This window comes from Cyprinodon tularosa, unplaced genomic scaffold (genome assembly GCF_016077235.1).
Source record: "Cyprinodon tularosa strain WSP-4 unplaced genomic scaffold, ASM1607723v1 ctg8, whole genome shotgun sequence".
Classification (NCBI taxonomy): Eukaryota; Metazoa; Chordata; class Actinopteri; order Cyprinodontiformes; family Cyprinodontidae; genus Cyprinodon; species Cyprinodon tularosa.
This window is the reverse complement of record NW_024039562.1, coordinates 837,618-864,980: the sequence shown is the minus strand read 5'-3', so window position 1 is coordinate 864,980 and position 27,363 is coordinate 837,618. Positions and strand designations below refer to the sequence as shown.

At 36.7% G+C, this 27,363-nt stretch overlaps 1 protein-coding gene and 1 long non-coding RNA gene across 2 annotated transcripts in view; one reads left to right on the top strand and one right to left on the bottom strand.

The window, feature by feature from the left end:
• Positions 1-27,363, top strand: part of opn7b (opsin 7, group member b) — a 90,849-nt gene that overhangs the window by 18,157 nt on the left and 45,329 nt on the right. The gene's annotated exons all lie outside the window — the stretch shown is intronic.
• LOC119774045 lies at positions 11,021-26,559 on the bottom strand. Its single transcript, XR_005279484.1, has 3 exons — positions 26,462-26,559; positions 11,244-11,321; positions 11,021-11,103 (listed from the first exon to the last, which is right to left on the bottom strand). It is a non-coding gene; the product is annotated as an uncharacterized LOC119774045 (long non-coding RNA).

The following is a 27,363-nucleotide window of genomic DNA, read 5'->3' as shown; positions in this document are numbered from 1 at the left end:
GAATATTTCAGCCATACAATAAGTGTTTATTTTTAAAATGTAATAAAAATCCCCTTGTTTGCTTTATAGTTGCTTTTTGATATTTTGATGTCAAACCAAAATATGATTTCTAGGTTGTCACAGCTCTGACTGTAATTTATCTATTAACTATTTTACTTAGTCCTGAAACAAATATCTTTGTGACACAAAGGAGATCCCATTATAGCAAACTTTAGACATGGTATTATGGATCAAGAAACAAACTTGCGTGGAGTTTACTATGGTACTCCCCCAGGTATGGTTTTTCTGCTGCTGAGCTTTACTCCAATTTTTGAAATGTAATGTACCAGAAACGGTTTATTCTTATTTTGATATTTCAGTGTTCTATTTTAATTTTATCAGCAACTCTTTCTTCTTCTTGATTTCTGACAATTTTTCTCAGAAAAACTTCCCAAATAGGTGAGTTCTGTCATATCTATCTATAATTGTTGAAGATAATGTTCAGTTTTTTGGGGTTCTGTACAAATGGTGTGTTGCATTAACTCCAAATGCTTAGCTGTACCATGGATTCATGAAAATAAAATACTCCCCAAGGTCCTGGTATTTATCAGATGTCCTCTGGCAAATTCCCAGCAAGTTTTCTGGTCAGAAATAGTCTCTTTCTGACTACTCCCACATAGATTCATGCCCTGAATGATTAAACTCTGCACTGGTATGACAAATCAACTCTTGAGTTATTACGTAGTCTAAACTGTTTCTTTAAGCTGAATAGCAAATACTTTCAAAGCTTAATATTTTAGCTCAAGCCAAGTATAATTTGCTCAGTTTTTGAACTCACCATTTAATTTATTTTTGCCATTACCATTCGGTATATATATATATATATATATATATATATATATATATATATATATATATATATATATATATATATATACACACACATATATATATATATATACATTGGCATGTTTCTATTTTTATATATTAGGTTTCATAAGCATGGATCATAATGATTTTGTAATTGACTTTCCAGGACAGCATTGCTGTCAAAAGCAGAAACGATTGCTGCAGGAGCAATACTAGGAGGCATCTCTTGATTAGATGCAGACGATGAACAGAGTGTAGACAAGGTACAGAGGGGTTTGAAAGTACAATAAGCAAGAAAAAACAAAAAGAAAACAGGCAGAGTGCCCTTTAGATAATTTCCTGGTGAATCAATATTCTAATCTTCACTAAAAATTATATCAAAATAGCACAAAGAAGAAGGCAGAAATGATTAAAAAAAGTTAATTGCAGTACTAATAGGTTTAATTACAAATTTTTAACTCTAAAGTGTAATAATGGTGTGTTAGTAAATTTCCGATGAGGTAATTGATCAAATGCAATAATGTTTGTTTTTTTCTAGCCTAGTGTGTATTATATGAATCGGTACTTGTTGTCTTGCACTTTATCTGGGACCAGTCTCAGAAGAGACTCCCAGAGTTCCCCCCTCAGCAGACCTCCAGCTCTGCTCCTAGAAGCCTGAGGTGCTCCCAGCCCAGCCAGAGAAATAGCCCCTCCACGGGTGTCCCATCCTGGGTATCCTCCTGATGTGACGTGCCTGGAAGACATTCCAAGAGAAATGCCCAGGGGGCCTCTGAATAAGATGTCCAAGCCACCTCAGCTGACTCCGTCCATGTGAAGGAGAAACGGCTCTTCTTAAAGCCTCTCCTGGATTACTGAGCTCTTCCCCCTATCTCTAAGGGAGGGAGTGCCAGGCCACCCTGTGGAGAAAGCTGGTTTGCAAGCACTTTTTGCAAAATGCCTTAATGCGTGCTGTAGGTCTTGGCAGGAGGGACCCAGCAGAATATTGTCATCTGCACAGAGCAGGGTTGAAATTCACATGTCCCCAAACCAGACACCCTCCGGCCTTTGGCCGTGTCCGGAAATCCTTTTTGAACAGGACCGATGACAGAGGGCAGCTCTGCTGGACACAGGGGACAAGTTCAACTTAGAGCAGGTGATGTGGACCGAACTCCTGCTCCACTTGTACAGAGACCGGATGGCCCCTGGTAAAAGGCTCCCGACTCTGTATTCCTGGAGTGCTCCCCACAGAGCGCCACAAGCGACACAGTTAAACCGGTCTTCTAAATGTCCACCAGACATATGTGAACTAGTCGAGCAAACACCGTTGTGTACCATTGAGCACCCTGCAGAGAAAGTAGAGCGAGTCCAATGTTCCATAGGTGGAACGAACACCACACTGCTCCTCCTGAAGCTGAAGCTTCAACCAGACTTTCCCCTGCAGTACCCTGTGATAGGCCTAAAAAAGGAGGCTGAGAAGTGTGATTACTCTATAGTTGACACACACTCTCCGTTTCCCCTTCTTATGAACGGGAACCACCCCGCTAGTCTACCAGACCAGTTAATGGATGGTGGGGGGAGGGGGGTTAGTTGACCTGACTACCCATGGTCCTCATAGGAAGAGGGGCGCATGGATACCAAATACTTTTATGTTTTTACCTTTAATGAGTCTGGCCCTCCAATTAACTGGTGTCATAATTTGTTTAGAGTATTATTTAAAGTATATATGATAACTTCAAGTTATTGTTAAAGTTATCTGTCATCTGTTCATCTAGAGTAGCTGTTTAACTTAGTTGCAAGCCAGTCTGCTTGCTGCTGTAAGTATAAAGACTATTATGCACCAGCTAACCTTAGCAGTTAACATTAACCAGTTTCAGAAACTAAAATTGGCACTGTATCAGCGTCAGCAGCTGGAGCAGTAGTAGCCAGTCCTGGTGGCTCTTCTGAAGATGAGCAAAGACAAGGTGAGATTGTTGTTTAAGTAATCAAGGAGGACTTTGTTCCCTTTTGTGGATGCTTACCATTATGACTATTTGGTTGACATCCTTAAATCAAGATAATGAGGAAATACATGACCCTTACATTATTTTTAGCAGGCTCTAAAAATACAAAGTGAGTTGCTCTAAAAATGTGGGTTATTTGTATGTTAAGAGGTTAATACCAGTTATTTATTCTTATAGATATAGTGAGTTCTGAATCAGATGCTGAAGTCAAGGAAGGGTGTGAGACTGAGAATTTGAGACAAGGTGAGCTCATAGAGGTAACAAAATTTCTTGCAGCAATCATGTGGACATCTTCTAGCAGTCTGAACTCAAATGAGCAGGAGCCAGTACTATCATTAACTAGAATGTATCTAGGATTGTTTGTCAGGTATTTGAAGATAAGAAAGGCCAAATGGATGAAATTTACTTTTTATTGCTTTGATTTTTTATTTTATCTGCATACAAATAATTGCATAGATATTTAAGTGCTCATTAACTTGACTATACTGGGTGAGGAGGTCAACCCCAAACGTGATCCCCACACAAGCCACTAATGTCTTGTTAATTAAATTTTGTTCTTTCAATGGAGAAGATTGTTCCTTTCTCTCAGTCTTTTCACCATATGTTATGCTTGGACCAACTATTAGGCATACTAAGATTCCTACTCACACATCATAATAGTTTATTTTTACCTTAAGAGCTCTCTTAGTGTCCAACATATTTGTTGAAGATGTTACTGTATATTCTGGTGAAACACTGAAAGAAAAATCCCAGCATTCGCAGAATTCAAAAGCTTTTCTTAAAACTACATCACATGGCGACATGTTTATTCTTATGATCCTTCGTGAATATACAACCTTACCTATATAGTTCCACTTAATTACCACTTTATTGGGTACTCTTGCATAGCAGCATCTTAATGCATTTATAAATCTAGATGTGTTAAAGACAACTTGCTGCGGTTCATATTAAGCAACTTTATGTAAAATATATAGAGTATTTTTTATCCTGTCCATCATAACTGTGGTTTACAGAGAATCACCCCCCAAAAAAGAGAAACAATTGCCTTGTTGATGTCTGAACAGAATAAGAAGGCTAGTTCAGGAAGATGAAAAGTTAGCAGTACAAATATTTTAGATTAAATTATTTGTTCAAGACTAATGCCCTATCATCTAAAACCCCTTTGTTTTATTTAAATAATGAGATATATATTTCTCTTAAACTTAATTACCTGCAAATAAAAGGTTAAACACATATTGTTCTATTAATACGGAATCATATAATATGTGGAGAAATAAAAAAAATCAGCAAAAAAAAGAAAATACAAACAAACAAAATGCCCTTTGTGATTCATTGCAACTTGAACATTATTGTCTATTAAACATTATGCAACAAGTAAACAATAATAAAATGAAATCAGCAGATGTAAAATAAGTAAATTAGACTCACATAGAAACAAAAAAAGCAGGATTTCACAAGCAAAATGATATGGAATATTGTATGAACTGAATAAAATATGTATATGGTCACACACAGGCACACAGATATATGTGTGCCCATTTGTGTGTGTGTGTGTGTGTGTGTGTGGTTGTTGGAAATCAGTCTTCTGATTTCAGGAAAATGGGTTGGGGGTTTGACAGAGGCTGAAACTGATATGTCTGATCGAAACAGTTTGTTTTGTTTTTTTAATGTTTGCCTGCATTAACTAAAACTAGAGTGAAGTATACAAATCCTGAATTTTCTCTACATATTTTCTGATGGAGTCAGAGCAGGTGGAGGACTAAACACTTTTACATGGATAGAAAAGGTAGTGGGCAATAAGAAATGGGTCAAAAAACAAATCAAGTTAGCTTTACCAATACATTATAAAAACCATGAATGTGTAATTGAAATTTATTACTGCCATATTAATTTGCCAGCATTAGAATTATATTAGTACCTCTCTGGGCACCTTGCAGTCATGGGCCCCCTAGAATCCTTTCCCCTTTTCTCGATTTTGGTGCCCATGGGACATAAAAACAAAACAGTAATCTCTTCTCAGAAGGCTGTACTAATAAGAAAAGGGAGGTCCATATGAAATGGCCAAAACAATCATGTTTGGGTGGGGGTCATCTGTCTTTTAACTCTATCTGTAACAATGTGTGTTGCCAACATTGGGATTAGATTTTTTTTTTTCTGTAAACTTTTCCTTGGTTCAGTAAAAGAAATCAGTCATATTAATAATCTGTTCCATAAATTTAAGATAAAATCTTCTCATTTGTCACAAACAGGACAAGCTTTGGAGTGGTACACCAAAGGCTTGGTGTTTCTTTCTTTATCATAACCTTTTCATAACATAAAGTGCATTGTTAGCTGGGAGTCTTATCTGTTTTGTTTTGGTGTCACTATTTTATTAGATTTTTTTTGCATTAGGTCCCACTGTGGCCAACAAGTTCAATGCTGCAGGAAGCAGCTAGATCCTCCATAATTGGGGAAACCTGCTGCAAACACATGAATAATGCAAAGTCCAAAACAACCAAAAAGCAAACAAAAAACAAACCTTATTTTAAATGTGTATATTTCTGTGATCAGAGCTTTTTATATATTCCAGCACTTTCTTGTGCTGTTGCACGTGATTAATGGGTTTGCTGATGTGTAGTATGTGTTTGGTATGGTTGTACCCAGGAGAAGTGCTGTATTTGTTTTGCATTGGCAACTGTTAAATTGGTACATGTACCAAAACTTATGGGGAAAACAAAGACAGACAAGGGCAGACAGTCTCAATATTCTTGTAAGAGTGTCAATAAATCCTTTATCTGCACATAGAAAGATGGTACTTGCTTTGTATACAATCAAGGCTGCAACTTCCGTGTTTCATGACTTTAATGTAACACTCAACTATTTTATTGCTTCTCCTGTTGAAGCTGAAATAATCCCTATATGAATAAATATTGTATACTCCTACATTGTATTTCTTTTTTCCAAACATGAAATTTGTATTTTATTAGGTAAGATCAGAAACTAAAAAAACTGCAAGATTGTTGGCTCCAAGTGACCGGTTCATAATTAATGTAATAAAAGGAATTTTATTTACTTTGTTACATGCATTTTAAATTTTTTCACACTTAAAAGGACTTCTAATTAATAGTTTACCACTTGTTAGTCTGGGGTATATATATGACACCCTTTCTTTGACCATTGGGTGCAATGTTGATCTGACTAGTACTTATAATGAGTTAAGTGATTAAAAAACCTCTTTATGTCCAATCCCTAATGGAGTACTGGAGCATTGATTGGCAGGTTGGCATCATTAATCCAGCCTCCCACATACCCAAAGGTTGCTTTGGAGGCATGTCAAAAATAAGCTTCTGAAATAGGATAACCTTTGTAAACATGTCCAGTTTATAAAGAGATTTTTAGATGAATAATTCAGATAATATTGAGCCTTTTTCTGAAACAAAAAAATCAGCTGGATCCAATGTGAAGCAAATTACTTATGTATGGAAAAGCACCTCAGGTGTTTTTATTAAGTATGATGGACCATCGATTTCAAATGCCTGTGGAACTTTAAAATGCCCCATGAATATTGAGATGTTGATAAAACACCTGTGGGATAAACTGAAAGATAAGAACATAATGAGAAGCATCACCATACCCAACTACACATCTCAAATTACTGCATAAGGATAGGTGAAAGAGTTCACTACCTTCTAATTTACAACCCTGCATCCAGACCTTTATTCAACACATACACCTGCAGCAGCTTTCTTCATTAAAACATTTCACTAACACATACCTCAGTGATTATTTTTGTATGTGATATGAATGTGAATGACATAATAAGATCATTCTCACTGGAGGTAAGCACAAAAACAAAATGTATGTGAACACGCTCCAGCAGTTCAGTTCCTAATTTTTTTCGTATTAGTTTTGAACTTTTGCAGGTATACATAGTTGGTTAAAAATGATAGTATGTAGAAGTTTCCTCAATTTCTTTAATAGTCAAATCAAAAGTGTAAATTAAACATTTTTAACAACCAGAGTGGCATTAAAAATTTATTATTATTTTTGCATTTCTTTCATGGAGAATGAAAATACTATTTTTCATGATTTGTTACCGTTTCAAATGAGGACTTCAGTCGGTGTCAACACCGCAATTCAAAGAGTTTAATAGAACAATAGGAGCAATCTATTAAAACAAAATACTGATTAAAAGAAAAATGGGTCAAACTAGAAGATGCAGGCTTTACACTCAACTACAGAAACAGAAGAATTACAAAATTAAAACAAAGGCATGAGAAATCACTGATTTACTTTTAATCTTTAAATGTTCAATGCTGTAGGAAAAAAGTTCATATTTAGCTGATAGAAGTGTTCATAAACGAGAATGATAAACTTCACAAAGCACCAAACTCACTATTTGAATTTAAAAATATATATTTATATAGCAAATTATTTTGCACATTTAAAATGCAAAACTATATAAGGAGTTGTTTTGTATCCTGATTTTGTCTATGACAGACAGGAGAGCAGTCTATATCTTTGTTTGGAACTGATCCAAGCACATTTGTGTTGCAGTATATATCATCTTAATCTATGTTGCAGCCTGCTGTTTGGATCTCATCCCATGGCTGTGTCTTATACATACTTTATGTCGGAATATATATAGATATATATTTTTTGAGACTATTGGTCCTCTATGAATTTCTTAATAATCAGAAACTATGTACTGCAGGAAGTACACATATCTAAGTTATACAATCACATATTTGTAAGCAGATTGTTTTACCCTTTTACTTAAAATATAAAGTGTTTTGCTTGACCCTGTGTTTGTGTTCCCTGATGCCAATCAAAAGGCTGCTAATGTGTAAAGTGTTATTTCTAAATTATTTCTAAAGAATAAAAAGTTTTGGTCACACAGCAACCTAGTTAAATGAATGGCAATGGTATTGCAAACCCTTATTCTACTTGAGTATAAATCATTTAATCTAATTTCATATTGTTTTATCGGCAATGGTGGTCTTCTTCTGCAAAATGGTGCACTATTCTTCTCTCATAACATTCCTCTATAACTTGCACCTTTTTTAACTCTAAATTGTAACATATGCTTTATTTGTGTGTTTGTAGAACACTTTCATCAAAAGAGATTTCTCATAAATACTGTATGTAGTATGTCTTTGCAATAAATGTTCTTCCGATTCTGATTCTAATGTATTTCCAAGATAAACAAGTTCTTCAAATTAAATGGGAAATTCAACACATTCAGATATTATCTTTTTTATCAGACTGAATAAAGGCTATAATGGAGGATGTTCTTTTTCTGAGTGAATCATCAAAATAAGTGGTACTTCTTATTGTCAATCATTCTGGTGATATGTTTACATAAGGCCGTCCTACGTGCTCAGCCCTATTTTCACTTACCAGTTGTGAGTTTGACATAGTGAAAAAATTGTAAATCTTCTTTTGGAAAGTAAGCTTGTATGAGCGATGCAAATAGCATCTTTTGGGTTTGTGCATGCTCTCGCACACATTTACTAGGCATCCCCTCTTGCGGATACAGGGTTGTGCATGTGCATGTTTTTTAAAAAAGTGGAGAGGAAGGGTCTTTTCAAAAATTTGTGAAAATCCTCCACTATACCGTTAAGTCTGAAAAACCCTATCAGACGCCATAGATGCCTCAGCTTTGTTGTATTTCTCTTTTTTATTTTTAAGTTATAACTTCCATCTGTAGAAAAAAATCCATAAAATTTGAATTTAGTCTCCTTAGGTCTTGGATTGATATTTTTAGATGCTGTTTGTGATTTCCTTCTTTTCTTCATTATACTTTAGTTGTCTAAGTTAAGGAATGCTGGAGCAAAAAGCCAATAACCTGAATGTTCAGTTATGGATGTTATATGTGTTATTTTCTTGCATTTATCCTGCTATGAAATAGGCAAGAATGTGAGAAAAAGTGTTTTTTCCAAAAAACGACTTAACATTATACTTAACAATATACTTTGCAATAGATTTAAACTAGCTATTCAGCTTGACTCAATAATTCCAGTATCACTGTGTAAAACAAGTAAACCATATGAGTGAATACAGTATAACGATCATTAGAAAGTGAGGAAGATGTGTTGATTAAAGGCAGTAATCTGTCAGTGTTAACTGATGTGAGGAGCTTCTCTAAGATTACAGATACTTCTAACTAGCAAATATGAAGTCTTTGTTCCCACACATAATGAGCAAATCATAGGAGCATTTAGCCTCTGACTTCAGTTACAGCTTTTCTTTAGGAACGCTGTCAGTGAATCCGTCACTCTGCGCCATCCTTTCTCCTCTCAACCTGTGTTTAAGGCATGAGGAAAATTCACCCACACTACTTCTTCTAAGCCAATTGTTGTCAAGTATGCCTCCATCTTACTTCCACTTAACGAATTGGCATCACCTATGCTTGTCTCAACCCCCTGCTCATCCCTGCAGTAAAAATCTTCCAGCAGCAAAGATAAAAAGTTGTATGGATTGATCAAGTTGTAGTATCATCCTGCATTACAAGTATCGTAAAATATGCACCAGTGTGTTAGAAGTAATTCGATTTTTTTGAGGAAAAACTAACCCTGTTACTAATTTCGTTATTATGTAACAACATCAATCCCAGCACTGATTGCCAGCCTAATTCTTTATTAAATAGATCAGATTGCCATTCAAAGCCACTTAAAGGTGAAAGACTCTTTGGTAACCCAGGCAGAGCGCCTGCCTTATGTAGTAACAGGTAAAAGTTTTCTCAGAAGTCCTAGAACTTTGGTCACAAGACAGACAACTTTTATATGAAACCATGGTTATTAAATTAGAGTCAGGTATAATGTTTGGGAAACAGATCCCTACTAGCTGTAATGATCTTGGCACCTTTAGGCTGTTTTTCCCCCCTTGTTGCTCTCCTCTGCTTTGCTCCGCCCTCTGCTCATTAGCTTCATATAACAGGGGTTCTTTATTTTAATTTCTGCATTCACAGGGAATGCTGTCTAGCATTCTCTGTGATTAGTTCTGCTGTATCCTGAAGTGCTTCCTGAGCAGATTAGAACAGATCAGATAATTTTATCTGCTGTTCACATGACTGCGTCCCCAGGTTCACCACTAATCACATTGTGAAGTTTGCAGATGACACCACAGTGGTGGTCCTCATCAGAGACGACCAGGACTACAGAGAGGAGCGCATGTACTTCCTGAGCAGGATCAGGAGAGCCCACCTGCCCCCTCCCATCCTCACAACCTTCTTCAGAAGCACAATAGAGAGCTTTCTGACCAGCTGTCTCACTGTGTGGTGTGGAGGCTGCAATGCTGCAGACTGGAAGAAAGTGAGAAGAGTGGTGAGAACTGCAGACAAGATCCTTGGCGCTCTCTTTCCTCCATAAAAGACATTTCATCCCAGCGCTGCCTGTCAATGACCCCTCACTACCCCACCAACTGGGAAGAGGCTTCGCAGCATTCAATGCAGGTCCAGCAGTATCCAAAACAGCTTCTTCCTCATCGCCATCAGACAACTTAACTGTTGAGAAAATTCGAAATCATGCCACAGACTCTGCATCAAACTGACGACACCAAAACACTGCATATTTGCACCATGTTTTTTTCTCCCACACTGTTTACATTTGGTCACTGCTGCACTTTAAGAAATGGAAATGTCATCAAAGCTGTACAAAATGAAATTTTGTTTTGTATACACTCTGTGTATACAAAATCACGATAAAAGTTGTCTAAGTCTATGTCATCTTTTTCTGCCCTTGGACTTCTGAGTTTTCGACCGCCCCTGTTTGCTTTGTTCGCCTGTTCTGTGTTTTCTGGACTGCTACCTTGATTCTGCCTGCTGCTTACCTTGGATCTGTCTTCTGACCATGGCTTGGATTACACTACTGGATCTTTCAGCTCCTACACGTGCTCTGGCTGCTGAAGGATACTGCTCCTCTTTTCTTCTAGATCTCTGGTAAAAAGCAACAGTTTCACTTCTCTGGACAACACTCCTTCTTTTGGGCACAGACGGAATTTTGCCAGAATTTCCAGTTTCCCACCACAGCAGACAAGCAGATGCACACTATTTCAATAAACTCTCTTTTGAATATATCACTGTCTCTCTCCACTGAATTCTGGGTCCTATGTTCTGAGCCTTCTGACAGTAGTAGCTCTGTGGAGTGGACGGGAGGTTGGTTGGGGACTTGAACAATCTAGAGGAGGAATAATCAGTTTCTCTAACCTGCAGTGCAGAGAAGCTGGTGAGGAAGCAGCAGCTTTGGTGATGTCAGAGAGTGAGTGGAAGGCTGGGATCCAAGGGGAGCAGCTTGATCTTGTGGAAAGAGAAAGTGCAGAGGAACCTTTCAGCACTCCTCTTTAGTCTCTGCAGTGTTATACCAGAGACATCACAGATGTGGAAATATCTCACAGTCAAATTCGGAGTCAGAAGAAGCCAGATGTAGATATGCTTACCCTAGAATTCAAGCAAAGATACGTTGTCGGAAGTTGGAGAGGCGATCTGTTTCCAGATATCAGACAGGCAGTAGAGATCTGTAAAAGGTAAGGAGGGAATATTTAAATGGCATTTTAAGGTAGATTACAAAGAGACACATAAGGATGGGGAAAGAAGATTACATATGTATGGTTACATACTAAACAACTGCAAAACAGGATGTATGAACCTTTGGATAATTTTCTAATTTATGTTTACAATTTGTCAGTTCTGTTTCCCAGCAGCCTTGGCTGTCATAAGTTGGTGAGCGTCTGCTGACTATGGGTTAGGGTTGTGTTAATATCGAGAACTAAAGGTGAAAAAGAATTTTGTTTTCAAACATCTTTTTCTCTGGCCAAAGTTTAATATATCAATAAAAAGTACTTGTCTGAGTAACAACATCAGAAGCAGCTCTGCGATATGGCTCGGATTGCTCAGTGTACAGACCATTTGAGGTGTCAATTTAAAAAAGATATATATGCAGAAACTTAAGGTTGTTATAATGTCTCCTTGAGAACGCTGTTTAATGAACCTGTCCAGTATCAGTGTTTTGCTGTGTACAATGGTGTAACATTTCAGGCAGTTTATGTGTCATCTGGACCTTCCACAATTACTTATTGTAATAGTTTCATATCCTTTGCGTTACGCTACCCGATGTCTTTGTGGAAAAAGTTGGTTTGTAAATCTATCATCAAGTTGTCTGTTGTGTTTTTATCTATGTCTATGTGGACATTGAATATGGAACATAAGCAAAAGTGTGTGAAGGTATATTCCTGCATACATATTTGTCATAGGTTCTTTAAAATATGCACCCAATCACATAGTAATTACAAAACAGAGATAATGTGTTTAACGAAAAAAAAAAGAAAAAACACTGGTTGACACCATACAGATCAAATAATTCTGAACCATATAAAGAGATAAATGCAAATTAGAACTAGCACTTAGAAAATACTCAATAGGAGAGACTGCTACATACATTTTATAGCCTCTTCAACATCAGAAAGTGCAATATATTTGACTGGAAAAGAAACAGTTATGGTGAGAGAAAATGGAAAAAATAATAATGAAAAATGGCAATGATCTATTCTTCAAATGTAGTTTTTCATAGAAAAATAGAATCCATGGTTTATGCTGCTTTTAGGGTTTAGATAAAGATAAAAAAAATTATCAAATTAGCAATCATTCCTTAAGTCAATATACAAGATTTATGGATATATTTAGAGGGAGAAATGACTCATTATGGCCGAGCTTACACAAGAGTATCTTGCGAGTCAACATTAATGTAATCTGTGTTTTTTTTTTTGTTTTCCTGTGGCAATGGTCAGTTCAGCAGTTCACAGTGAGAAGAGGAACAACACCACCATTGTTTGCATTGTGTTTATTCCCTTTTGATGACATCCTCGTGCAGGGCGGCTGGCCAAATGCTTAATTTGTTGTGTGTTCTGTGAGGTTAGAACAAAGCCCTGATCTGAATTGTTCATTTTTTACCATTTAACCAGATGACAGGACCCCTGGCCCTGCCTGGAGTTCCTTTTCCATTCACTCAGTTCATATTTTTTTCTTTTTTAAGTTTTTGTTTTCATTAACTTTAAGCCCCCAATGTCAACCCCTATTTGGAACTAATACATAAATAAAAACCTGAATCAAGTATATACCTGTGCTGTTTTATTTATTCATGTATTTATTTTTTGTTTATTTATGCATGTTTTTATAAATTATCATCTATATTATATGTCAATGTAACAAATGCACCATTTTTTTTTTTTTATGGCGCTGCAACAGTGAAGTAAATAGCTGACCGCATACTGTAGGTTACTGTAAATGAGTTAAGTAACTGTGTCTATAATCTTGCAATCTTAACATGCAATCTTGTGGGCAGTTCTTCGATTTATTCCTTTAGTTTGAGCTATTATTTAAAATACAGCTGTGTGGGTATCAGGTGTGAGATGAGACAGCCTCTTTCAGATTTGTTCAGGAGCTCAATAACTCAAAATGCAGACTTATAATTAATCTATCACTTTATTTGTTGAGGTTTATCTTAATGGTTTAAAAGCAAAAGATCAAATAAAAATTTTTTTAACTAATCTCCACTAATAGCCCTCCCAATGTTAATTGACTGTGTGTAAATGGGTGAATGACTGAACGCAGTGTAAAGCGCTTTAGAGTTCCCTGACTTTCAAAGGGGCTGTAAGTGCAGGCTGTTGACTGTTCTGAATGACCTCAGGGAAGATTAATTACTTTTCACTTTGCCTTCAGTAGAAAACAAATCTGATTGGCTGAAAACTATTTTTTTTTTTTTTTTTTGCAGCCATCTCAGAACACATCATTGACTAGACCGGATTTCTACCTTAGATAGAAATGCTTAACATCATAATTTTTTTTTCTTTTTTATGTGTGGACCAAACAGATATATCTTAAAGCTGTATTAAGTGTGACACAAAGGTGTTTTTAATAAAACAGACAGAAACATGTTTAGTTGATGTCAAACAGGGCTTCACTGTACTTTTGACTGAATTTAAATCTATTTGTGTATCTTTATTTCCTTACAGATGTATTTTAAAAGATAAGGTTCCAACAGGCTTGAGTTTTTAGCCTAGAGGTAAAAGGAAGGCCAGCTGTTTCCATAATGAATTATTTAAGATAAGATTCAGATTAATTAATAAAACTCGAAACTTGAGAGCAATAATTTAAAAGGAAACAAGATGTTTAAATGGTTTACCTTTCAAAATGTTTGAGGGAATTACAGCTGCTCTGATCCAAAGAGTAACAATGATTTCCTACTTGATTAAGAGTTAAGGTTTGTAAAGTTATGTTTAAAGAGTGGATAGAAGGGTGAACAGGAAGAATGGGCTTCCAATAACCTTATCTTTGTTGTGATAGCATGAGTGTTTTGAAGAGGAAATCTATGTGTTAGGTGTATCTGCAGCTGAATGGGCCCAGCATATTTAATGCTACAATAAAGTGCATTTCTTTTGCATTCACCCGATGACCTTAGACAATTCTAATGGCTTTCAGAATGCCTTTGTTCAATACGTCATAACTTTTTTCATAACATTTATTTTATCCTTGGCTTATTTAAATGTGTAAAATGAAATAATGTAACAAATCATTCAGCGGCCATGAACATGGTGACACAGATGGTTTGTATTTTAAATGGATAATAGGGAGATACTTTAAAATCCATCCTGTGGCTGCAGTGCAAACGAGAGCAGAGGAGACATTGACACAAGATGAGAGAAAGAATGTTTCTTAGAGGCCATTCTGCTTTCAGGGTCATTTACTTTCATTCCATAACTAGTTTTCTTTCATGAGCAGGAGTTGAGTTCATTTCTGATTTTATACGTTTTGACATGAAAATGTATTTGTTTAGTCCGAGTCAAACATTCAACATTACCTGCAACTGACACACCTGTTCGGTTAGTATTTATAATTTTACACTTCTTCAACAGACTCATTTGTGTTTACTTCTTTTCACTGTTGGAGATATACTCCAACTACAATCACTCTTTCCTTGTTCTGTAGTGGTTGCTAATGAGTAAGGGTATCATTACATGTGAGAATTATGATGCCTGGCAGCAAACATTATTCCTGTAGGAAGAAGTAAGCCTTTTGCAACAAAACTGTCAAAAACTCCACTGCTAAAAATGTCATTTTCTGTTTAAATCACCCACTGACAAAGAAAGGAAATCTGTACCCTACCAGCTTCTTTAGGAGATTCTACTTCAGAGGTTATACAGAGCTCTCTATGCTTCGCCCCTGACTACATATCTAAGATGATAATAATTTGATGCTTCAACTAATGAAGCTGAAGCAGATGGGCATTTTTTTGTAACATTATTAGACAGGGTTCATACACCTTTTTCATGGTCAAATATAGTACTTTTCAAGGACTTCCAGACCAGTTTTCAAGCTTTTCCATTACCTTAACAAGTTGTGGGCCGATTTTCATAAAAAGGTATGTGTGATCATCGCCTATCACCTCCTTTTGTCACTGATCACTAAAACGGATCGACTCTATCTCTTACTTTGGAGCCTGTACAGGCTCTGCCTGCAAGGTCTCACACTCTTTCCTTCACTGTGCAGTGCAGCAGCAAATCCTAAGAGCTGTGATGTGGAACTTTTGTGCTTTGGGAAAAATGCATAGTTTGCATCTAGCTATGGAAAAATTCTTCTGAGGGGAAGCACATCAAAATGCATCATTGCACCGATTACAACGTGAGATTTAAAACTAGAAGCTGACAAAGTATGATGAACTATCAAGGCTACTGCAGGAAAAAAAGACTGTAGGTAAAGTGACACACAATTGCCTACACCATGAGCAGCAGTGGAAGACATTGGGTTCCACTGACTGCTCTCCCTATTTGATCACGCTACTGGGGTTTAAATATAGGCCTATTTCAGAGACATAGAGTCGTTCAACAGCACCAGACAGTGGAGTCTCACAGCAAACGTCTCCTAAAGCTGCAAGGTACTACAGATCAGTAATACAGCACACGGAGCTTCATATAACAGGGGTTCTTTATTTTTATTTCTGAGTTGCAAAAAATGAAAAGAATGAGGATCACAATATGGAGAAATGAATGACCCGTATTTTATCAGTAGGAAACCTTAGATTCAGTGAAATGGTGAGTGAACAATGCTGTTAGCACTCAATAGAGTAGCAACGCAGCTTCACTTAAAAGCTGAAATCTAACCACAACATATAACAAACAGCAGTGGCACCTCTAAAAGAGGATAAACAGAAAAAAGATTGAAGATAATTCAGTTCAAACATTAATTACCGAAAACCTCTATACTTCACTCATGTCGCCATAGAGTTGTCTATTATCTGCTGCTTGGAATAAACTAAAAAAGTACAATTACATTGAAATGATTCTACTTAAAAAGTTCTTCTATTTACTCCAAAACCCAATACACCAAATATAGGGTTAATGTGGGAATTCTAATTTTTTCAAAAAAAGATTGACTGCAGTTAAGCTGGAAAAGAGGAAGGAGGGTGTGCCGAATGTCCACAGCCAAACAAAGAATAACAAAAGCATACAATATAGGTGATCTTACTGAAGAAAAGAAAAGGGGCAAAACATATGAAAGAATAATCCGTGTATCATTCGTTCTTTCTATTTTCAATTGCCAATCAAAAAACAAAAAATAAAAAATTGACTGGTTATTTTGTTATTTGTTTTTTATGGTTAAACCAAAAACGAAAAAAGGATTTGTTTTTCATATATCAATTCTAAGCTCAGATCAAGAATACGAAATGGAAAAACGGACAGCAACGCAGAATTTGTTTTTAATATTTAATCGGTTCAGTTTACGTGACCCGGAAATAGCTCTTTGCGCAGCAGTTGGGGTAATGAAGTGGCTACCATGGCGACGCTAGAACCACACACTATGTTGATCGAGAAGCTGTTTGTTGTTGCTAGTTAAAAGTACAGTGCACAGAAAAGTTTCAAGAAAAAAGTTATACCTGGAAAATCCTGCAAATTTTCTCCGTTGTCATGTCCTCCTCAAGAGTCACACGCTTGGATCCTCGAAATAAAACGTAACTGTCCATGGCTGATAGGTCCGACTGCCTTATCTGGTGCAGTTTGATCGAACGTGGTGGGAGTAAGCCAATTGTTTTTTTAGCTAACGCTCCACCAAACTTCCGGGTCATGTAAACTGTACCGATTAAATATTAAAATCAAATTCTGCGTTGCTGTCCGTTTTTCCATTTCGTATTCTTGATCTGAGCTTAGAATTGAAATATGAAAAACCAATCCTTTTTTCGTTTTTGGTTTAACGATAAAAAACAAAATAACCAGTCAATTTTTTATTTTTTGTTTTTTGATTGGCAATTGAAAATAGAAAGAACGAATGATACACGGATTAAGAATGAGTAAAATGTTTGATATATCAAAGACATTAAAACAACATCTCAAAAGGTTTCAAAATTAAGTTTAATTCTGAGTGATGATCATAGTAAATAACATTTTAATAAGTAGCCAAGGGCAAGATTTCTTTTTGCCTCTCTATTTTTTTTAGATCACACTGTACTCATTCTAGACATTTTAGAGTTTTCAATTTAAATCTGAGAATGGAACAATGCACATTTATCTCTTTTTTTGAGCGGGACAGAAATGTTAAATGCAAAATAAACTGAGATCTTAATGTTGACAAGATATCCTCTTACTTTGTGCAGACTGGGGGCCAAGTTTATTTTTTTGGCCCTGTGGTTGATAATTCAGTACCTTCATACGTCAAAGTCAGAGATAAAATCTCTCATTCAAACACCTTATACTAGGCTGACTCAGCCTTATCTCAAAATCATTTAGTCTATTACTCTTATGAATGTGATCTCCCCCTTTGATTTAGATTTCTGTCTTTTTGGTATTCAAACACATAGTGCTGTTAAGAATTAAATAAATAATGGTATTTAATTATGTTTATTGTATCATAAAACAAACGAGTTAGTCAAGTGAATATATTTTGTTCACTAGTGTCTGAAAGTGTTCAAAAGGAACACTATAATCACTGTCAACTATGGTAACACTTATGAACCTGATTCTTATTCATCGCGCCAGAGCAGCTTTTAGTGTTGGTCAGTTTGGAATATTTATATGTGAAGTATTGTGCTTCACAGAAACAAAAGCTAGGAAACTCATGTTTGGCATTTCTGCAGCTGAACTCCCCCTCTGAAACACTAATGGCTACTTTGCCAGGCATATGGCAAAATCCTCGAACTGAAAAATAAATCTGGTCTTTATCCAACTCATGCTTTCTCTTTTTTTCCAAATAGTAAATTAAAAATGTGCAGTAGGGGAATTGTTATTTTGGTATGTTTTAGGAGGCAACCCCAGGTATACAGTGCACAAGTAAACCCCTCAGAAAAATAAATGTGAATAAAAAGTAGGGAAAAAAAAAAAAACTAGGACTGAAAGGTAGTGTTCCAACAAACTGGGGTACTGTAAGTGACATTGCAATGATATAAAGGACAAAAGGTCCCAAAAAAAAAGGCCAAATAAAAATAGCTGATGTCAAAATATGTAATGTAAAAGTAAGAAACATTTTTTTTATTTACTCATACAGTACATTATTTTTAATCTGTGACATAGTTTTAATATTTGCCTTAAACCACCTCTCACAAATCACGTTTTAGAGCTGTGGACATAACTCCCTACTAAGGTGAATGCTTGGGTATATCTAAATGAAAGTGAATGAAAAAAAATTACTTCTATATTCAGCTTTATTATCCAAGGGATTTTAGTACCGTATTTTCACGACTATAAGGCGCACTTAAACGTCTTTTTTTTCCCTCAAAATGTGCGGTGCGCCCTTTGGTGCGGTGCGCCCTATGTGTGTTGTAACTGCGACTTTTGAGACCACCTCATTGAGGAGATGATGAAAGAGTGGCTGAATGTAAGGAGACCAGGTGTTTTTTTTCCACTCATCACCATCGCTGTTAATATGTAACTCCATGCGTGCCCATCTCACACCTGATGTGAAAAACATGGGGAAACAAATTAACGCTGTGCTTGCTGTTCAACCGCTCGACATCGGTGTGAACCGGACCCAGCAGGTGCAGCAGAAGCAGCGAGTTTACATGCAAAGTCAATGGTTGACGCGCGTATAGGTGCAGCAAAAGGTCCGGCAGCGCGTTTTGAGCAGCAGGAGCGTTTAAGCATCTGCCAACGCGCTGCTGCTGCTGGAGATGGAAAAATTGAAGTTTTGCTGCTGGACGCGCCGCATCAACCAATCAGAGAAGCTGATCTAGGAGCTGACAGCGAGACAGACACAGCGCTCTGATGACATATGATATTAATGCAAATGAAACGGGCTGGATGGATGAGGAGATGATGAAAGCGTGGCTGAGGGAGGTGTATGTGAGGAGAACAGGTGTTTTTTTCCACGCATCACCATCTCTGTTAATCTGTGACTCCATGCGTGCCCATCTCACAGCTGATGAGAAAAACATGGTGAATCAAATGGATGCTGTGCTCACCGTTATCCCGGGAGGTCTGACAAAGAAACATCAACCGCTCGACATCGGTGTGAAGCGGCCGTTCAAAGTAAGGCTGCAAGCGGCGTGGGAGCGATGGATGACAGACGAAGACCACAGTTTCAGGATAAGTGGAAGGCAGCGCCGGGCAAGTTACGCCACCGTTTGCGGATGGATTGCAGATGCTTGGACTAACGTGTCTGCTGGCTCTGTTGTTCAAGCTTTCGCAAAAGCCGGCATTATTTCTGAGGAGCACGGAAAGTGACTCTTACAGCGAAGAAGGGGAAATTGGCATGTCTGATTTAGCGCAGCTGTTTAATTCAGAAACAGAGGATGATAACTTTGATGGGTTTGATTAATACTTTGTAATAAATACATGAATAAAGCACAATCATACTCAGTTTTGCTCCCGCTGTATTTTTCTCCCTGAAAACTTAATTCAACAGCAGCCTCTGGGCCGGGTCTCCTCCTCTTCACCGCAGCGGCTGGCAGGTGTTTTTTCATCTAAATAATCTAAATCTTGCAGCTATATTTGCTGTGATCAGTGGGAATAAAGTAGTTTTAATATGTTTTTAAGTGAGAAAGTCCACCTGAAAACTTCATAATTGCAGTCAGTTCATCCAGATTATCTATTTCTGTCAGAGGCGCTCAGACCCCCACATACCAGCGGTGCACCGACAGTAGAAATCCCTTCATCAGCAGCCTCTAGGCTGGGTAGCCTCCGGGTTCACGCGGCGGCTGGCAGGTGTTTTTCATCTAAATAATTTAAACTGCAGGCACCAGGATACCGGTAATAAAAGCGAACAAATTCCGTCGGCAGGTTTCAGGATTTGAAGTTAATTTAGTAGTGATCACAGCGCTGTGTCATCTGCGATGTGTCTGTCTCACGGCCAGCACCCAGGTTTGATTAATACTTTGTAATAAATACATGAATAAAGCACAGTCATACTCAGTTTTGCCCCCGCTGTATTTTTAAATACGCAGTAGAGGTATTTAAAGGTAGTAGAGGACATATACCTGTATATAAAAAACGCGCCCTATAGTCCGGTGCGCCTTATGTGTGTGTTAAATACAGAAATGGGACACATAACTGAGAGTGCGCCTTTTAGTACGGTGCCCCTTATGGTCGTGAAAATACGGTAATTTCAGCCTGAAAATACACAACAGAAACAAATCAAGGAAAGCTTCATATTATAAATATTGATATTATTCATTGTAATAGAGAGCCTTAAAAGACTTCTTTCTCTAACAAACCACTATCATAACTTTCCTGATATATCTTTGATTAAATAAAGAAAATGATAGCCTTGCCTAAAGTTCTTTTTTAAATTAATTGTACACTACAACATAAAACAGTGTGTTCCCCTTACTCACAATAATGGAAAGTTGTCAGAGTCAAAATAAATTAGACACTTTGGTTAAACAGTAACATGTTATGAATAATCCTTGAGAAAGAATCTGTTTTTTTCGGGAAGTAGCTATGTCTGGTCTACAAACACCCTCACGCAGGAGAACTGTGTGGCCTTGCAGGTGAAACAGACTGAGTGAAAACTTTTATAGTGAGTAAATATATAAATTAATATATGAAAACAGAAAAGTCTAAAATTTCCTACCACTCAGGCAATAAGATGAAAATGCAAAATGTCATCATTGTACCACATTGTACAAGATTCACATCACAAAATAAACTCTCACAGAGTGCCAGTATTTATCTATGCAACCATTTTTCACTGTCAGATACCCTGTGGTTTAAAAGCACAGAGGATCTCTTTGTTTTCTATATATCAAATGCTCTGTTTTTCCCATAAGAGCTCACAGTCGGAAACATAAATGAACTAGATGCAGCAACACGAAGCTCAACACTAAAGTAATTTATTGATCCTCAGCAGTAGAGACAAACCAACATGATTTTCTGTCTGTTTCCTATACAGGATGTAATAGATCCTCTACAGTTTAAAGTCGATGTCCCTTGTATCGTTTTTTACAATGAAATGGATGGAAATGTCTGAAAGAAACCACAAATTTTATTTCTTTTTTAAATTATTTTTTATCGAATGCTTCCATTGATAATACCTTACAGAAACATGCAGGCCACCAGCAAAGGATTTGACAAGCGGTCATAATGTTATACTTAATCATTGTACATGCTATGCCCTGTAATTTTGCTTTTCAGAACTTTCTAAAAAAAAAACTGGTAACAAAAATAAGTAAAGTGAAATATAAAAATTAAAAAGTGTTTTTTTTTTTATTTACTCTTAACATTTGCTTCCCCTTTCATTGATATAACAGTATGGTGGAGAACACAATACACGTTGTTTAGAAATTCTGTTTAAGAAAAAAAAAAAAAGCGAGTTTATGAAATTGGGTAAAGTGGTAAACAACAACTAGCAAGCGAATTTATTGTATATGTGATTAATTGTATTGTAATATTTTGAACAAATTATTATTTACCAAATTGACATAGAAGGTATTTTATTTAACTTTTTTCAAAGCAGTTGATCTGTTTTAAACAGTAAAGATTACAAAATAAACAGAGACCCTCATTTGATAGCAATACTAATGCTGGTAAAGATTCTCAGTCATCCAGGTCATAGTCATTCCAAAAAAGTTAAAATAACAATCCACTGGACTTTGTTTCCAAGTTTGAAGACATTTAAAGAAGTTTTGCTTCCCATCTATGAGGCTTTTTCCATTCAAAATTTGGAATTGAAAAAACTTCCTGGATGAAGTGAAAAAGTGAAACGTCTTTAAGCTTGGAAAAAAAGTCCAGTGGATTTTTATTTTAACTTTTTTGGAAGTACTAATACTCGTTTAAGTATTACATAACTGCAGTTGCATTTCCAAAATAGTGTATCTGTCAGAGAGGTCTGCCATCAAGAATCAAGAACAAAAAAACAGTAAAAAGAGGTTTGTGCTGATAAAACCCCACTTGCATTGTTAGATCAGTGCCGTGTGGTCAGTAATATGTAATCAATATACAATATGTGTGCAAGATTATTTAACTGTGTGTTTGACAAAGGTACTGGGTCTTAAGGTAGTGCTTGAAAAAAATTTTTTTAGAGCACACAAAGGATTATATGTTGCATAAAACTCACAAAGAAGAGAGTCACTAAAGATATGCATATATTAAATATTTGTTTTCATTGTAAATTAAGTGACATACAGCGGGTGAAATAAGTATTAAACGCGTCACAATTTTTCTCAGTAAATATATTTCTAGAGGTGGTTTTGACCTGACATTTTCATCAGATGTCGGTAACAATCTATACAATCCACTCATTCAAAGAACTCAAACCATAGAGGTCCAGCACTTAAGTTATGTGTAATATTGTGGAATGGCACTGGGTAAAGAATTGAACACAATTATTGACATTTACCTAATAATTTGGATAAAACCCTATGTTTGCAATTACAACTTCAAGATGCCTACTGTATGGATAAATTAGTTAAATGAATTGCTCAGGTTTGATTTTGGCCCATTCTTCCACTCTATCTACAAATCTTGAAGGTTTCATGACCCTCTTCTATGAACTCTGATCTTTAGTTTTTTTTCCATAGATTTTCTGTTGGATTCAAGTCAGGTGATTGACTAGGTCATTCTAGGAGCTTTATTTTCTTTCTTTGAAACTAATCAAGTTTCCTCGGCTGTGTGTTTAGGGTCATTGTTTTGCTGAAATGTCCACCCATGTTTTATCTTCATCATCCTGGTAGATAGCAATAAATTTTTATCAAGAATGTCTCTGTACATTTTTTCATTCATCCTCCCTTCAACTATTTAAAGTTTGCCAGTACAGTATGCTGAAAACAGCCACACTCCATGATGTTCCCACCTAACTTCATTGTTGGTATGGTGTTTTTGGGGCCATGTGCAGTGCCTTTTGACCTCCAAAGATGATGTGTATCAAGGCATTCAGAGTTCAGTTTTGGTCTCATCTGACCAGAATATATTCTCCCAGTATTTCAGAGGCTTGTCTAAATGTTGTGCAACAAATATTAAGCAAGCTTCATCATGCTTTTTCTTCAGCAAAGGAGTCTTGCGTGGTGAATACAGAATACAGGCTATGGTGGTTAAGTGCATCACCTGCTAATTACAGATCTCTCTAAAGCTCTCCACAAGTGTTCTTTGGCTCTTGGAAAACTCTTCTCATAAGTTTTTTCACTCCCCTGTAATCTTGTGAGGAGCACTTGGTCATGGTCGACTTAAGGTGAAATTCTGTTATTTCCACTTCCAGATTATGGCCCCAACAGTTCTCACTGGAACATTCAGAAGTTTCGAAATCCTTCTGTAACCAATGCCATCATTAAAGGTTGCAAAGGTCTTGACATGCTCTTTGCATTTACCCATCATGAGATGTTTCTTGTGTGTTAACAGAGACACCTTTTTAAAGGCCATCATTTGTGACCAGACATGGGGGATCCGGAGCCAACAAGTCACCTCCATGTCATGTAATTGTTCTGCCCAGCCACTGAACCAGGTTAGTCCAATCTGTAGAGTGAACAAACCTGTGCAGATTGGACTCACCTGTTTCAGTAGTTGAGCAGAACAAATACATGACATAGAGATGACTTGTTGAATCCAGTTCCTCCATCTCTTTTTGGGGCTGAACCAGCTGATTAACTTTTCCAGACAACAGGGTGAGAATGCTTCTGGCCTTTCTTAACCCTTTCTACGTGTGTTCAATACTTTTTCCATGTGCTATTTTACTTTAGTACATAACTTAAATTGTTACATGTATGGTTTAATTTCTTTGTATGTGGGGGTTGGATGGATTGTTACTGACATCTGGTGATAACGTCATGTCAATAGCACCTCTAGAAAGGTATTTACTGAGAAAAATGGTGGCATGTTCAATACTTATTTCATCCACTGTGAGTAGGTTTTAGAAGAATGATAGAAGAATGATAGTGTGTTGTATTTTCTAACAGCAAAATATCGACTGTATAATAAAATTTTGTAAATAATCTTGCAGTATTATATATATGTTCCAATGAATTCTGATTTTAAGGTAACCTAAACCAAACTGCGGCTTGTAAAATGACTGTATGCAAAGCAGCCTAGTGATTTTGGCAAACGATGAAGGATATAAAGAGCTGAGAGAAAGATAAATATAATAACAAAACTGGCCCATTTAGAAAATAACAAGAAAATTATGCCCCAGGACTTGGCTGTGCATACTGGCACATAAACACCTCTTTATTTGTACTGCAAGCTGATAACTCTGGGGAGTGTGTTAGAAAAGTTAAATGGACATCCTGGTCATGGCAAGAAAAAAATAATATTGCCCCTGTAAGGTTGTGAAATTATGCATTATTTCTGTCCTGGTTTTCATTCTATTAAAGGATGAGTTGGCTAAAAAAAAAAATGGCCAAATCTCAGAGCCGCACAACTATATGATTCAAGGTGGACAGCAACAACAGGGGCAATTGGGATTATGCAGCAAGAAACTTTTTGAGGCACTCTCAAATAACTTTGATGACACTGACTATTCTCCAGTTACACCAGCAGATCTATACTTAAACTCCCATTGTTTTGCAATTTTGTATTGGAAATAAAGGACTATATAAAAGCCTTCTCATAAGATAAATGTACCCCCAAGTAATCAATGATAAAAAATTATGCATCAGTTGAGATTAGTTTTATTATTAGACTATGTGCTTGTGACCTTTAATATTGCCTGCCTGTTACGTGTCAAGGACAATGTTTTCCCAAGCAGTTTATCTCATTAGGACATTTCTTCTGTCAGGACAAAAAGTTATCATCTTCATTATGTAGGTATCAAAAATTTGGGAATGAAATTGAAGCATACTGTATGTATAGAGTGGATTATTCTTAACAGATAGCTCTGCCACTGTGCATTTGGGTTGTCCTTGATCTTATATATCACTGTGTAATATTTTGATAAGGCTGGAGCCAGTGAAGTCTCCTCATTTACAAACGTGTATGATGTAATAAGGCGAGAATTGATGATGTGGCAGGGTGTGACACTATACATGTATAAAATGCTTCTTTAACTGGCATTCTGGGCCGACTTTCTGAAGAAGGGTGCATGGTGCCATCTATAACCTTGAGCCAATCTGGTCTGAGGACGGTTATAATTGCTGTCAAAATTTGCTGTCATGTCTCATAGTAATTTAATACATAAACCTTAAAAAGTGTTATTTTAAGTGTCTGTTCTTAGTGATCTCTTTTCCGGAAAGATTTGAGTAGAGAAAGCTTAAAGATGTAAACGTAGAGCTTTCCTTCACGTGTCATTTTTTAGAGACTGCTTATGAAAGAATCTTACCTGATGTAAAAATATGCCAAACAAATGTATTGGGTCTTGACTGAGTAATTGTTTTTTTATTCATTGTCTTTTACTCGCAGCATTCATTGGTAGGTCAATTAACCCCTTAAGCCCAGAGGGTCTTAGGAGAAAATTCTGCCTGAAATTATAAACGTGTATTAAAGCAAGTACAGCTTCCAAACAATAAACTGGAAATACAAGTGCTTTTATTTGTGTGACAGAAAGACATTGAGGAATATTTTTGAGGAGGAAGCACTATTTTAAATGTCACAATGTCTGATTTATAGGTTATTAAACAAAGAAAAAATATAAAAATATTTAGCCTTGCCAAAATGTTTTCCAAAATAAACACTGAAAAAAAACAATGACAGCCCATTTGAACCTCTGGATGAACCTTCAGACTTTATAGATCTACATCTTGACTGTATCTCAGGCAAATGTGGACTGAATAACTTGAAGCATGTTTATTCCACAAAGGTTTTAGTGGGCAGTGTGCAAGGCGGAAATTTAATTTTGGCAAGGTGGTGCCAAATATGGCCAAAATGTGCCAAATTAATTTTTCCATTCATAAAAGGAAATCTGGTCAGACAAATATAAGGATTTACATTATTCTCCTAAGATTTAGCTGTTGTGTGTGCTTTGGTGACGCAGTGGTTAGCGCATATGACCCATGCATGGAGACCTTAGTCCTCAACGCTGGCGACCCGGGTTCGAACTGGCCTGTGGTCCTTTCCCGCGTGTCTCTCCCCCTCTCTCATACCCCCTTTCCTGTCAGCCTACTATCCATAAAAACGAGCCACTACTGCCGTAAAAACTCAAAAAAAAAAAAAAAGATTTAGCTGTTGTTTCATTGAAATTTACCAGTATGTCACCAAACTGAATAGTAAATAAGAATAAAACAGCAAGCTTATGTAACGCATGCAGGTAAGATCACCTGAAATCGTTGCAGAACACCTCCTTGAAAAGACCTGAGGCTCTAGTTTCCAGTGATGCATTAAGGCAGTGTTTTTCAATCCTGGTCCTCAAGGCACCCTGCTCTGCATGTTTTGGATGTTTCTGAGGTTCAGCACACCTGAATCAGATAATTGCAGCTCAGCAAAGCCTGATAATCTGCTATCAATTGATTACAGTTGTGTGAAAGCTGGGAAACATCTAAAACATGCAGGGCAGGGTGCCTTGAGGACCAGGATTGAAAAACACTGCATTAAGGGTTGTGGCTAAAAATGAATACCTGCTGTTGCATTACTCTCGAAAGAGTCATGTCAGGTGGAATTTAAATCTCATTTTATTTATTTACGCAGCTATGAAACTAAAAGGATTTGTGAAAAATAATATTGAAACAGGGTTTAAAAATTTTAAAGCCCCATTGTGAAAGGCGAAACACCATGTGACTGTGTTTTGGCCATTTCTATAAATAGATCAACATGAGCAGGTGTCAGATGGGCCCGTTACTGGGCCCACCAAGCTCAAGAGGTTAATGCTGTAAAGTTTAAATAAAGATTTTCCATGGGAGAAAACAGTGGTTGATGAGATACATTGAGGCAAAGTTAATAATTTTAGAGCAATCTTACCCATAATGTCATGTATGTAAATTTAAAGCTGCATTAGACTCAGGGATAAGAACTGCAGAGCATCTTGTCAGAGGAGGTTGTTCACACATAAATTGGTGATTCTTTGTGTTCTAACATCCAATAATATATCGCCAGGCTTAGACTTGTAAACATCTCCAAATCCTCTAATGCTCGTTGGCTACAGCAGTGCTCTCAACAATGAACAAGAAATGTCGGTGCTTGTGCTGAATCCTTTCAGTGAGCCAAAGGATGTCTGCATTATGGG